Here is a 13,929-nt window from a genome sequence, read left to right on the forward strand (position 1 = left end):
TCTTTTTTTTAAGATTTATTTATTTATGCATACAATAACTGGGGTGTAAGCCAGAGGTGCTGTTGGTGAGAAGATTCACCAGAGAGAGTGGGGAACAGAACAGGAAGATCTACTGAAATATACTGCTCAGGGGAGCAATGGGTGAGGCAGGAGAGGTCTGCTGTGCCATGTGGGCCCTCCCTGGAGGGCCAGAATCGAACTAGTGCTGCAATGGCTGGTGAATAGCTTAATAGCACTGTCTTTAACTCCTGTGCCACCAGGGAGGTCCTCAACTATATATTTTTTTAATTTAGTCTTTTTTTTTCTTTTTTTAATTTTATATATTTTACATCATTTTTTTTTCATTTTTGCACAATGTATGCATTTTCATTTTGGTTATAGTGCCCATATAATTCCTACCCCCCTTATTTTGATTCTTACTCCCTCCTCCCCCTCAAAAACAACCCAAATGCCCCAAAATAGATGACTGTATCAAGAAGATGTGGTACATATACACCATGGAATATTACTCAGCAATCAAAAAAGATAAACTTGTGCCATTTGCAACAACATGGATGGGCTAGAAGGGATCATGCTCAGCAAAATAAGCCAGAAAGAAAAAGAAAAATACCGAATGGTCTCACTCATAGCAGGGATTTAGAAAACCTAAATAAGGGACCAGGAAAAAGGCTAATTATAATAAAGTAAAAATCAAAATCAACAAGCAACTATAAACCTCAACTATATTCTTAATAAAATACCAACAACTATGAGCACAAGGGACTATGATTATGGTGCAAGGGTGAATTGGTGGTGGAAATTCTATGTGGACTACAGCTGAAAAAGGAAAGCAACTGTTGAAAAAAATAAACAATGAGGTAAAATACATTTTAATAATAAATTATTTAAAAAATTGATGATTATGCATTTATACACTTACACCTGAGTGTGCATGAGTATACACATATATGCATAGCATACATACAAACATATGTATCCCAAATCCAGTCTTGCTGACACTATCACTGCTTTTTAAGGTGCATTTTTTTTAGTTGAAATAAGTTTGATCTACAACATCGTATATGATTCAGAGATACAGGCTCATATCTCTTCAAATGTATGTTACCATGCTACACACACCATCAAAGCACCCATAATCCTCCACTATAATCCAGTGACATAGTTACTTTTGAAAAAAGATTTATTTATTTATGCATACGAGAGCTGGAGTACAGGCCAGAGATGAGGGGGCAGTGAGAGGATTCACCAGAGACAGAGTGGGGAACAGAACAGGTGGATTGACTGAACTACACTGCTGAGGGGAGCAGTGGGTGAGAAAGAAGAGGTCTTTTGCACCACGTGGGTAGCTCCCTGGTTGGCCAGGGATGGAACTTGTGCTGCAGAGAATGCGGATAGCTTCACAGTGCTGTGTTTAACCCTTTGCACCACAAAGGAGGCCCCCATATTTACTTTTTAATTAGGAATAAAACCCAGTTACCTACTCTCTCCCAACTTCTACAATTATTATTTAACTTTTAAATGGAATCCTTACCCGAGCTGAGATAACGGAGAACTAAAAATAGTAAGGAGGAGGCTAAACACACACACATACACACACATACACACACATACAGAGTTTGTGGAAGATGTGATTATATTACAGGGAAACATTGGAAAGTTTACAAGAAAAACTATGAAATAGTGAAATAATTCAGAGAGTGATCAGGATATAGAGCTAATATACAAAGGTCAAGAGCACTCATATATATGTGTGTATACGTTTGTGTGCTAGCAATAAGGAAGAGATGTCTTCACTTTTCATAGAAGAAAAAGCAAGTCTAGGAATGAACATAACAAGAAATGCGCAAAAACTACTACGTGGACACACTGAAAAAAAAAAGTAAACTCCACAAGGACATAAATGTAGACTTAAAGAAAAGAAATATATAACAAGTTTTTCATAGAATAACTCAGTCTCATAGAGATGTCAATTTTCTGTTAGTGATAAATTAGCATTAAATCGATGAAAATAATGTTTCTGGAGTGAGATGTTACTCTAAATCTGAAGTAAAATGTGAACCACTAATTAAGATCTTAATAACATTGAAAGTAAAAAAGCAATAAGGAAATATACGCTTTCGAGTTATTAAATAGGCCTTGCACAGGTCACCATCTCCAGAGCTCACTGTCATGCTGCCATGGGGGACCCTAATTATTCTTCTACATCTCTGTCAACAATGAACCTTGGCCATATCTTCTTCTAGATGGTTGCAGAAGAAGTTCCAAAGACAGCAGTAAATGTTCATTCTCTGAGCACTGGGGAGAAGGAATTTGTTTATGAAGTTTCCTGCTTTCACAGAATATCCCAGGATGTATGTGCCAGGATGGTGACTTCATATGCCATTATGGCACTGGCAGCAAACCCATCATCCTGAAGCATATTGATCCTGGAATCTTCTCAATGGCAAATGCTGGACCCAACACAAATGGTTTCCAGTTTTCATACGCACTGCCAAGACTGAGTGTCTGGATGGTAAGCATGTGGTCTCTGACAAGGTGAAAAATGGCATGCATATGGCTGAAGCCAGGAAACGCTTTGGGCCCCAGAATGGAAGCTCAGCAAGATCACCACTGCTGACTGTACACAAATCTAATAAATTTGACTAGTGTTTTATCTTAACCACCAGACTATTACTCTGTAGCTCTGGAGAACACCCTTTATCCCCATCTGCTCAAAATATCCTATAATTGAGCCTCCCTTGGTGGCACAGGCAGTTGAGTGCCGCACTGTGAAGCTGTCCGCAGCCTCTGCAGTACCTGGTTCGATCTCAATCGGCCGGCGAGGGTCCCATATGGTGCAATAGATCTCTCCTGTCTCACCTGCTGCTCCCCTCAGCAGTGTAATTCATCATTCTGCCTGTTCTGGTGCCTGCCCTGTCTCTGGTGAATCCTCTCACCCTCCTGTACATCTGGCCTATACCCCGGCTCTTGTATAAATAAATAAATAAATCTTTTAAAAAAAATATCCTATAATCTTTACGCTCTCCCTACAGTTCTTGGGAGTCCCTTATTTTCTTTATCCCCTTTCAAGTCTAGCTGGATTGCAGAGTTCAGTTTATCATTATGAAATAAACAACAATTATTTGTTGTTCTTAAAAAGTTATTAAATATACTATAAAGACCCAATAATTTTAAATGCAGCACTGCAAATGAATAGATAATTAAAATAGTGGAATAGAAAATACAGAAATAGACCCAAATAGGGCCTCCCTGGTGGCAGAAGTGATTAAGACATAAGCTATGAAAAAATCTGCAGCCACTGCAGCACAAGTTTGATCCCCAGCCATGGAGGTGACCCACATGGCGCAGCAGACCTCTCCTTTCTTCCCAGCTGCTTCCCCTCAGCAGTGTATTTTAGTCAGTCTGTCTGTTCTGTTCCCCACTCTGTCTCTGGTGACTCCTCTCACCCCCTGCACCTCTGACTGCTACCCCAGTTCTTGGAGGCACAAATAAATTAATCTTTAAAAAGAAAGAAATAGACCCAAATACTTGTGGACATTTTATATATATATATATATATATATATATATATATATATATATATATATCATACAAGGTAACTAACTCAACTCAAAAAAAGAATATATTTGACTATATATAAACAAGAAAAATTATACATGCTACCCAAAACACATGCAAAGACAGATGACAAGCTGGGAAAACATTTTTATTTTATTCACAACAACATTTTGCAATAGCAAGAAATCAGAAATCATCCAAGTGATCAATCAGGGCTGGTTAGATTCAGCTGTATTCACACAATGCACTCCTAAGCAGTTGGATCTGCCCTGTATGGGAAGATTTTCAGAATACACTGATAATTGAACAGAGGAAGATTAAGAATATGTTGATCCCTTCTTGAATAAGCAAGAAGACTGTATATATAGTGTATATATAGCTGTCACATTCACAGAAAGAAATGCTCAAAGACTACAAATCTGTTTTTGATGATGGGATTTGTACTTGCTAATTCACTGTTTAGACAAATTTTTCCTCCTTTGTCATGGAAGTTACCCTTACTACATATATTTATTGGGGACATTTTATAGTCTCTGTGGGCTGAGGACTTGTTGGGACTTGTCCCATCTGTTCTTCTTTATTCAAGTTTATCTTATCTTTATCAAAGAATAATGTAGTTGTTTGAATCTATCTTAGGTACCTTCATTAAATTAGCATAGTTTGGTTCCTGACATATTTATTCTACCTACAATAGTACATGAACACAATGACACAGAAGTGGCTTGGTGTTTGCAAAGTCTCTACCATAAATTGCTTTGATCCATTGTTTCTATAAATAACATTTTTCACACTATCTGTATTCTTGAGCTATGTATTACAGCTTATTGGGTTTCCTTGCAATCAGAAGAAAAAAGCTGTGGGACCCTGGGTCCAAATTGGTCAGAGTTGTATTATGAGACAAGAGCAGAACAATCAAAACTGACCCATAGTAGCTAGGGACTCATGATAATACCAAAATCCTTGACTTTGGGTGAAATTTGGTCTCCATTTTCTGAACATGAGGCATGTACAGCAACTGTGCAGGCACAAGGGATGCCACCCCAAACATACAAAAAAGGAAACTCCTTAGTTGAGATGGTGTCTCGCTTCTCACCAAAGGGCCCTGATTCTATGGAAATCAAGCTGAGGCTTTGATGAGGGAGACTCCCCTTTCTCAAGGAGACTCCCTGGAGTTCCTTCTCTTGCTCTGTTGTTTATATTTAACCCTGGTGCTCTTGCCTCCACTCAGTGCCTCAAGTCCTCATTGAATTCTTGAGTGAGGGTCTCAAGGACCCACTGTGTGGAGCAGGTGACAAAAAGGTGAAATAAATTGAATACAAGAATTGACACACTAATAGTGATACAATGTAAATTGTGATAAGAGGAAAAGTCACATCTTAGCATTCTTGGGAAGGGAGAGAAGACATGCAGGAAGAGTTTACTACAAGAAATCTTTTCCCTTTACCTCCTCTCTAATTATTTCCTAACAACTATATGCATGTTTTTTTCTTTAACGATACCTAGTCTTACTAAGGCAATAGGAGTTGAGTGGATATTTGGGAAAAGCATATTATTTGTCAATATCTGCATATAAAATGAGTTTTATCTCTTCTTAAATAATTGAAATAGAGTATACTTGTTTAAGGTGGTAAGAAAATAATGATCATTGATCTGGAACACACTTTGTTCTAGGAACACCGCCAGGTCTTTTGCATAAGTTGTCTCTCCAAATAAGAAGGCACTGTGCCATAGGAAAGGAGAAAGGGTTTTCTGGTCAGAGCAAAACCAAAAACTTCTTTTGACAAGCAAAGAATAATTTCATTTTTATCCTTAAGGAGCCACATAACATTCTGTTTAATTTGGAGAAAATAATTTTTACTGCTCCTGCACTTGATTTGTCTATAACTTATGTGTGTATCTCCTAAGGCGGCAAATTTCTATCTGTCACAAGATGAGAAAAATAGAATTATTTATTGGGAATGAAAATAATTATCTTTACTATCATCTGATTTTCTTCCCTTGACATGTCAGAGATCAAGGGAAGTGTTGGAGGCCACAGACATGGTGTCCTGGGAACTAGTCTCCAAGCTGTCATTCAGAAATTTATAGTACTGGATTTCAGGAAAATGATTAAATCAGTGTTCCCAGGTTAGTGATAGTGACACAAATAGGCACCTTAGTGTGTGATCATGTGTAATCATGTCCATCTTAAAAAGTCACATAAAGTGCTTCCCCTTACACTATATTCTTTTAAGACATCACTGTCCATGCTCTTGATTAATGCTCTCACACAGTATTTGTTTTAGTAGTATCCACTATATTTTCAGTACTAAAAATTGTTTCAAAAAGTCTTGGATCTAGTTGCTTATGATAGTTGTCAGCTGGAGGTTTGCTCTTTGTAACATGGCCTTTCATTAATAGAAATAGAAACACCTGTGCTAGTACAGTGGGCACAGTGGCACATAGTACTATTTTTGGATTATCACTTCTCATTTTGCCTTTGAATAAAACTTTGTTCCGTTCATTTATCTATTATTGACTGAAGATGACACAACAGAGAAATATGCACAACAGATCAAAATGCACTTCCAATGTGGAATACACAATGGAATACTACTCAGAGATCAAAAATGATAAACTCATGCCACTTGCAACAACGTGGATGGACCTGAAAGGGATTATGCTAAGCAAAATAAATCAGAAGGCAAATATCTGATGGTTTCACTTATATGTGAAATATAGAGAAACAACAAAGGGTCAGGAAAAAGATAACTTGCAAGATGACAATAGATCTGAGGCATACAGCACGGCAGGGGATGGGAGAAGGGTCAAAACGGTGGATGGAAGAGCGCAAGGGACAGTGGTATTGGAGCACAGGTGCTGTAGTATTGAAAAACTACAGGACTATACCTGAGGAGAGAAATCAAACACTGTCCAAACTTTAACAACTATGTAAGAAAATAAATAAAATCATTTTTTAAAAATGTGCAAATGCCAAAAAAATAGATGACTGGATCAAGAAGATATAGTATATACACACAATGGAATATTACTCAGCCATTTGCAGCAATATGGATGGAGCTGAAAGGGATCATGCTCAGTGAAATAAGGCAGAAAGAAAAAGAAAAATACTGATGATCTCTTTATACGAGGAATGTAGAGGGTCCAAATAAGGGATCAGGAAAAATAAAAGCAATTATAATAAGTAAAAATCAAAATCAACAGACAACTAGAAACCAGAGACATTCTGAATGGGGGGGGATGGGAGTAGGATCAAAACAGGGGTGGGAAGAGCACAAGGGACCACGGTGATGGCTCCCGGGTGAATGGGGGGTGGGAATTTCACAGGGACTATAACCGAGATGAAAATGCATACATTGTACAAAAATGGAAAAGGATGTAAAAAATATATAAAATAAAATAATAATTAAAAAACTTCAGAAGCATCAGTGAAGAAGAGGAAGATGATGTGAAGCGTGTCGTATAGCTCAGTCTGGATTTAACTCTAAAGAGAACTGCCTGAAAGGGTTATGTAGAGGGTGGGGGAGAAGGCAATAGAGTCACCTCAGAATATACTGGCATAGGTCACCCCCATATCACAGAACAACTGAATTTCCCAAGTCGGGATCACCGAGAAAGCTGCATCAGTATCCCTGGGAGAGAAGCCAGCTCCAGAGGGCAATTCAGCTAAGCGTGCTGCACAGGTTGTGGTAGAACCAGCCACAAAGGCTGTGTTTTCCCTTTAGTCCTTTGAATCTCCCTGAGGAGGCACATAGGGACTACATACAGGGTGACAAGAGCAGGCACTAGAAGATTTAGTAGTGACTCCAGCTCGGTCTCAAATATAGACCCACAAAGAAAATCCCGATATAACTTTGTGTGTGTGTATGTGTATAACTTCAGAGGAGATATATATATATATATCAGAGTCTTAGTTGAGATATATATATATATATATATATATATATCCTCTGATATGTGGCTTCTTCCTTAGGAAATAGCTATTTAAACAGGGAAAATTAAATGTTCAAGAAAATATGTGGAGCTTGGCCCCTCACACACTAGAGACACTCATCAGTCACCAGGGTGAAGGTCAGCCTTGTGAGGGCAGGCTGCATTTCAGCATCTACCGGGTATGGTGCGTGGTAGACACTAACTTCATGTTGAATTAAATTTAGTTAAAATATGTGTTCTGCCAAAACGGAAACAGGAACTGTTGGCCTCTCTCCTGTAGAGGTGTTGAAAGTGTTCAGTTTGTTGAAAGAAAAGAAACACCACATTTGAATGATCTGAAACCCCTGTGTACCCTCACAGCCTCCCATTTACCAAAAAGAGAAAAAGAGAATGAAATCCTCGGCGTGGGCATAGCCAGCAACATTTCCCAGGCCTGTATCTGAGGCATTAAGTCTCTTTGAAGGACGCATCAAATTTTATCTTAAGTTTAATCTTGCTCCAAATGGAAGAGAAATTCCAATTTCAAAAATGAGTTGGGTTGCAGTTTAATCCCCAAAGAGTAAAGGGAAAAGAAGATAAAAAATTCTTTGAAGCACTCTACATGAGATGATTTTTCTTCTCAGATTTCTCAATTCATTTCTCATAACACAATTTCAGAGTGAAACAGGGATTTGTCTAGCTTCTCCTTCCCCTTGAATTATTTGGGAATTACCCTTTCCAATCTCTACTCTGAGCCTTGAACTCATCAGGGTTCCGAAGCTGCTACAAGCCATTCACTCTGTTATCTCCTGGCAAAAATAAAACAGCGCAGGTGTCCAGCAGCTGTTATCAATTGCGACTGCTGAGGCTCATAGCTATGGGAAAAGAGAGTCTGCTCTCTGATAGAGATAAATAAATGGTTTCACCTGAGAGGCCTCTGCATCATTTTTGGAGAAGACTACTAATAGGAGAGTGATTTGCAAAGGTCAGAAAGGTACTTCCTGGCCCAGTTCCCCCTCCTGACAGCCTCGCAGGTGGCACGCCTCTGGGGGCAGCCCAGGCTGGGTAATGAGCAGGGCTGTGTTCTCTGTTGGACTCTGCCATTTTCTACATATGTAACCTTGGGTCAATTCCTTAAACCTTTGAATGTGTGTTTCTTCAACTGTAAAATAGAAGCAATTTATACCTATTTCAAATGAGTTGTTGCAAAAATTAAATAAGGCAGTGTTTATGAGGACATGCCACAGAGAATCACTGCCTCAGCCAGAGCCTCTCCCTTTGCCAATGGACCTAGGCCTTCATGAGGGATAATTTACATAGGTAATCATCAATGTGGTTTTTAGACTTCATTTGCAATTCAAATTCTTCTAGATGCAAGAGCATAGGAGGTCAGGAACATCCATATGTTTCAGTTGGACCTCAAATTTCACAAAACTGTACATGGGGTAGGTACCTTCTTATTAAGACCTAGTAAATGAAGAGGGTCTGTGTTTTCACGTGCACTATGCCATTCAAATGATGACTGTAAGTCAAGGGCATCTGATCTCTTTATAAGAAGTGTTTAGAAGTGTTTTTTCTTTTATGAAAAATTCTTTATAATGCACTTTAATAAAACCCAAGCTCTTTACCCCAGTCTATAAGACTGGCTCCAGCTGACCTCACCCTCCTTCCTATCGGCCACATGTTGCAACAAGAATTTTTGCATCACTGTGCCATATTTTTGGAATGCTCTACCAACACCTCCACACAGCTGCCTCTTTCTCAGTATTCAATACCCACTTCAAACACCCATCATTGATGATACCTGAAACCATCCAACACAAACTAACCCTGTCATTGACCAAAGTTTATTAGCATAGCACTCGTCATTATCTGATATTCTCTTACTATTTTATGTATTCATTTATAGACTACTGTTTCTTCAACTCGCTAAAAGGGGCACACTACTAGAAATAATGTACATGGTAAGATTTAAAAAAAATTGGTATTTTATCATTGTCTCCAAATTTCCATGAATTTACAAAATCACAAACTATATGGAAGTATGAACATGTGGAGCAAAGAGACAACATGAAGAAGCTGAGCTTGCTTTTCAGCCTTGGATTTGCACCAGGTACTTGGGGGACATAGAAGGAGACACGTGAAGTTGAGACAGGTACAAACACTGGGAAGATATGTGGGTGAGAGACCTGTGGGGAGGCTGACAATGGCTTCTATTACCTTGATTTGTATTTTGATTTTGTTTCTTTCCTTCCAGACTTGCACAGCTCCTTCCATCCCTTTCCTGTGGGTCCCCACCAGGAGGTGCCCTATACTTGTGGCAGGCTTTGGGGCCTCAGTGGCCCTGCTTTGGGCCAGTCCTATTTGGCTTGGCATTAACCCACAAGGGGATGTGTCACTTTGCATGTTCAATTTGAAATATTTTTAACTTTGTTCTTTCTCTTCTGTTTCCTTTATTGTATGCTAATTGCATGAAAGTTACTTTCTCTGGAAATGTTTTGTCTTGAAGCATCAGAGGGCAGAACCCATTTAGAGCAGGCAAGTTTGGGGCTCAGGATGCTCCTTCTGTCCTGTACCAATTACAATAATAATAAGTTCTGGATATTTAAAAATGTATTTTAATTTACACATTAAGACATATGGGCACATATAAACACTTGCCAGGAAAAGGGGTTGTCATGGAGTGGGTAAAATTGTCCTATTTCTATAAAACAAAAGAAATAAATCAGTTTTTTTTTTTTAAAGATTTATTTATTTATGCATACAAGAGCTGGGGCACAGGCCAGAGATGCGGGAGGTGAGAGGATTCACCAGAAACAGAGCGGGGAACAGAACAGGCAAATAGACTGAAATACACTGCTGAGGGGAGCTACCCACATGGCGCAGCAGACCTATCCTGTCTCGTCTGCTGCTCCCCTCAGCAGTGTATTTCAGTCTATCTGCCTGTACTGCAGAGGCTGCAGATTGCTTCATAGTGCGGTGCTTAACCCCTGTGCCACCAGGGAGGCCCAAAAGAAAAAAATATTTAATGAAGCAATTACCTAGGAAAAATAAGAACTCAAAGCTGACACATTGTTTAAGTAGGAAAACTGTGAAGCAAAGAAGGACATAAGTAACAGAACTTAAAAAATGAACAGAACTAAAAAGTTAAAATGGAAAAAATCTAAAGCCAATACAAACACAAAGATAATTTTGGAAGTATAGACTAGTATGTGGTGAGAATGAGTACTACAGAAAAAGAGACTGCTGTATGGATTACAGGATTAAGGAAGATAAGCAAAATGATAAAACCAGTTAAAAAAAGAACTGAAGGGATAATATAATATGGAACTGCAGTAATAACTATAGAAGGCATATTATTGTAATAGTGGTTCCTGGAGAAAAATATTTGTTTCTAAAGGGAACAAGAGAAACAAAGAAAATGAAGGTATTATTTCATTTTTTTTTTCCAGATAGAAAAGAAAACTTGATTTTAGATATTAAAGAGCACACTGAGTCCTGGGAAAGATTGACACATAATGATTAACCCTGAAACATCTCCTAATAAAATTTACTGAACATTAAATTAAATAAAGAATCTTTTAGGCTAGCATTTCCAGTGCAGCTAGACAACAGTGAAGCAAAGCCTAAGCTCCTAAATGAATAAAAACATCCCAAGAATTTTATGCAAGCCATAAAGGGGGTTGAGAATGAAGGCATCAAAACTGTGTTATTGAGAATGTCTAAGAACAGACAAGATTTCCAGTGAGATATCTTTTCTTTCTATTGAGGGAACATTGGTTTGCAGCACTTAGGGGAACAGGCTCACACCTCCTGTTGTGTCACCCCACCCCACCCACCAGCACAGTCCTTTACCCCAGACCAATGTCTCCCTCCCCACTTGGCTTGCACCCCCACTCTCCCTCACTCTGTAGTAGCTTCAATTCTGAAGTAATATTTCTAGAGTTTGTTTTGGTTTAGTTTTGTCAGTTCCTTTATTTTGTTTCTCTATATCCCACAAATGAGTTAAATCATCCAATATTTGTCTTTCTCCACTTCTTTTACTGAACACGACCCCCTCCAGTTCCATCAGTGTTGTTACAAGAGGCAAGATTTTTTTTTTTCTTTATAAGTGAGTAGATTTCCATTGGGAATAGATACCATGCACATCTTTATTCATTTCTCTATTGTGGTGCACTCAGTCGAGGTCTTCTCTGCCGTAACTAGTGATGGAATGAACTAGAATCAAACAAGAGATTAGTGGAGAAACTAAGGTAGAGGGTGAGTTTTAAGAATGGACTCCATTTACCGATAGAATAAAGACTGAAACAAGTGTGGCATTGTAACTGCAACACAAAATTTGAAGATTACAAATTCAAGTGTTGTAGAAATTATATAACTAATAGGTGTTAGATGAGGGAGAGAAGGCATGAGGTAGCTTAGCTATGAGCTTGTCTCATATTCTATAAAGGGGATCAAAAATGTTACTTGAAAAAGATAAACTAATTGAAAATATTTAAAGACATAGCCTAAATACAAACACAAGATATAAAATCTATTTTTTTTTGATGAAGAGAGAAAATAGTAGAAGCAAAGTAAAAATATATTTTTATTATTTAGGGAAGGAAAATATTAAAAATGTTTAATGAAAGACAAATGTAATGCATATAAATATGTCATTACAAAGACAGCAACTAGTTCAAAAACCTCAGACACACTCATACAACCCTAGCAAAGCAATCACAGACAACATAGTGAAAGATGAAAATTTTAAAAATGCTTTAAAATTTAAAATAAAAAATAGTAACATTAAATAATGTACTCAAAATTAAATTATCTCTAAGTAATAAAGGAAAACGGTTCATGATGTCAATTTAAAAAAATGGATCATATAATCTGTTGTACAGCAACCTCGCCCTGCTGCAGAGGTTTCTCTTGTTTGGGGATCCAATAAAATCTAGCAGCTTTTCAGGTGGTTGATAAATGACAAAAGCAGGGCACCTGAAGGAGGACTATGCTGCCTCCAAAATCCAAAGGGGCCCAGCAGGTGTTGTGCCACTACATTAATTGCAGTTGTAGCCAAAAATGACAACTTGTCCTTCACCTTAGAAGGGAAATTTCAACATGCCCCACAAAACTCGGACTCTAAAAATATGACTGTTCACTGAATATGAAGTTCACTGAATATGAAGTTCACTGAATTTTTGTTGAATGCATTTCTCATGTTCTGACATATGAAGGTATTGCCAATGTTCTAGAGTAGCTGCTAACTTTGCCCACAAGGTTTAACCAGCATATCATCTCTGTAGTGGGTAATGCATAGGGAGGAAATGCAATTCAGATTCCCTGAGAACTAAATTATAATATAGGACTGGAGAATTTTTATACATCTAAGGTAGGACAGTCAAGATATGGTTTTGGCTTTGTCATCTGAAAGCTAATTGCCTCACATGGCCTTTTCTAACAGTTATGGAGAAAAAGTGTATTTGCTAGATCAGTAGTTGAGTACCAGGGACCATGGATATTTTAATTTGCTTAAGCAATGAAGCCACATCTGGCAAGCGATGGCTTTTGGATTCACCACCTGATTGAGTTTGTGAAAATCTGCTCTCAATGACCAAACCCATTTTTCTTAGATGGAGTTAAACCATGAGGATATTGTGGGAACCGCCACACCTATATCTGTTAAGTCTTTGATAATGTCATTAACCTCTGCACTCTCTCTAGGATTGAGGAATTGCTTTTGGTTCACAACTTTCCCAGGTAGAGTCAGTTCTAATGGCTTCCTTTGGTATTTCCCACCATAATCACCCTCACTCCACAAGTGAGGGAGCCAATATGGAGATTCTATCAATTGTTAAGTGTGCCTTATCCAATTAAACATCCCATAACTATGGAAATAACCACAGGTTGGGTTCATGGAATCACTAGACTCACTGAGAAATAGACCAGAGTTAAATTCCATTGATCCCTGAATTATGTTTGCCTCTTCTCTGATTTGTGGCTTATAGTTATGTTTTGAGTTTGCTGGACTTAGTTATCAATATTCAATAATCTCTTCAAAAGTCTGATTATTTCTTTATGCCCAAAGAGTCAACATGGTAAAAGGCCACAATTTCCTTCTGGGAAAACTGAAAATTTAAAATGGTACAGAATCCTGCCTCAAGAGGACTCCACATTTCCATCATGCAAGGAGCTCTGGATCTGTAAATTGGACCAAGTCTGCAAATTATTTGAGGAGCCAAGTCTTTCTATTTCTTTTTTTTTTTTTAGATTTATTTTTATTTACTTATTTATACAAAAACTGGGATGTAGGTCAGAGGTGCAGTGCAGGATGAAATGATTCACGAGAGATAGAATGGGTAGCAAAACAGGTGGATCTACTGAAATACACTGCTGAGGGAAGCAGCAGGTGAGACAGGAGAGGTCTGCTGCACCATGTGGGTTGCTCCCTGATTGGGGGATTAAACTCAAACCACA

The 13,929-nt window shown here is 38.2% G+C and overlaps 1 pseudogene; it reads left to right on the plus strand.

The window, feature by feature from the left end:
- The first annotated feature begins 2,194 nt into the window (after positions 1 to 2,194).
- Positions 2,195 to 2,633, plus strand: LOC129146597 (peptidyl-prolyl cis-trans isomerase A-like; annotated as a pseudogene).
- The last annotated feature ends 11,296 nt before the right edge of the window (positions 2,634 to 13,929 follow it).

This window comes from Talpa occidentalis, unplaced genomic scaffold (assembly GCF_014898055.3).
Source record: "Talpa occidentalis isolate TD23 unplaced genomic scaffold, MPIMG_talOcc4v2.1 talOcc4.3, whole genome shotgun sequence".
NCBI lineage: Eukaryota > Metazoa > Chordata > Mammalia > Eulipotyphla > Talpidae > Talpa > Talpa occidentalis.